This window comes from Bos indicus, chromosome 17, assembly GCF_029378745.1.
Source record: "Bos indicus isolate NIAB-ARS_2022 breed Sahiwal x Tharparkar chromosome 17, NIAB-ARS_B.indTharparkar_mat_pri_1.0, whole genome shotgun sequence".
NCBI classification, from domain to species: Eukaryota; Metazoa; Chordata; class Mammalia; order Artiodactyla; family Bovidae; genus Bos; species Bos indicus.
Genome location: NC_091776.1, coordinates 34,658,005 through 34,659,485, shown reverse-complemented (window position 1 = coordinate 34,659,485; position 1,481 = coordinate 34,658,005). Strand labels below are relative to the sequence as shown.

The 1,481-nt window shown below is 37.9% G+C and overlaps 1 protein-coding gene across 7 annotated transcripts in view; it reads left to right on the top strand.

The window, feature by feature from the left end:
- The window catches only part of AFG2A (AFG2 AAA ATPase homolog A), a 332,309-nt gene that overhangs the window by 170,763 nt on the left and 160,065 nt on the right, over positions 1–1,481 (top strand). The window lies entirely within an intron of this gene.

Genomic DNA, 1,481 nt, shown 5'->3' with positions numbered 1-1,481 from the left:
CAGAACCGGGGTGGGAGGGAGGGACAAGGGTCTGCAAACTGTGAGTTCCTGATGAATCAGGAGGAGAAAAAAGGCTTTGAAGAAGTGATGTGATAGACAACTTCAGTTAACCCAGAGGACTGACATCTGGAAGAAACAATAGCATCCGTATTCTGTTGCTCCAAGGAAGCAAGGAGAGATACTAGGCTATATCCAGAAGAATGTGACCTAGATGTAGAAACCGTGTCACAGAGGAACAATAATTGTGATGTATCTCACGAGGATGAATTTTTATGATAAAGGAGATTTGGAAGGAACTTCAACACTGTCTTCAAATACATGAAAATTTGGCCACCTGAGAATGGGTCTGGTGAGCAGATTTAACTCCATACGTCAGAACAGTTTGTAAGTTATAGATAAGCAGCTTTCTCTCTTTTTGAAAAACATATCATCTTAACTATTTTAAAAATAATTATTATTTGTTAATTTATTTTTGCCTGGACTGGGTCTTCAGTGCTGCATGCAGGCTTTTCTCTAGTTGCAGTGAGCAGGGGCTGCTCTCCCATTGCAGTGCATGGGCTTCTTTTGTGGCTTCTCTTGTCGTGGAGCACAGGCTACAGGGTGCACAGCCTTTAGTACTTGCAGCATCTGGGCTTGGTGGTTGTAGCTCCCAGGCTCTAGAGCACAGGATCAGTAGTTGTGGTGAATGGGTTTAGCATGTCCTACAGGGATAGAACCCACATCTCCTATGTTAGCAGGCAGATTCTTTACCACTGAGCCACCAGGGAAGCCCCAGCTTTCTCTATATCATCAGAAACCGACTAGCAGGCCATTCAGCAGAAATATCATAAAAAATATGTTAGTATTGGCAAGTGGTTTTAAAAGGACAGATTAATAGAGTCCGTTGGATTTATCTTATTAGTATATATTTCTATTATCAGAGAGTAAAAAAGAATCAGTGGACCCATCAATGTCTTAGAACTTAATGTCTATAAATTTACTTACGACATTTACTTATTGTCCATAAGTTTGCTTATGAATGACTATTTCAGAATTTATAGCTCTAAGCAGAAAATTCAAAGACATATAAGGAATCTTAGGTACCCATGTATCCATAATAAAGTCACTTTCTTAATCTGAATCCCAAATGAGGTATGGTATAGTATAAAGAGTCATGGGTTGACATCAGACATTTCTGAATTTTAAGCCAACTCTGCCACTTACCAGCTGTTTTAACTTTAGCATGTTACTTGGTCTCTCTGGGTCATAGTTTAAACAACAATATAATTACTCTCTTCCAGGGTTATTACAGAGATTAATAATAATATTTATTCAGTATATAGAAAATAACCTAGTACATCTTTGGTACTTTTAAAAATAACAACAATTGATGTTATCTGAAAAGGTTTTAAATAAGCATCCTTCATAGATAAAAAAGTAGTAAAATGAAAAGAACAGGAGCTCTGGAGTCATATTGATGTCACTTTGAAGCCTACCTCAGC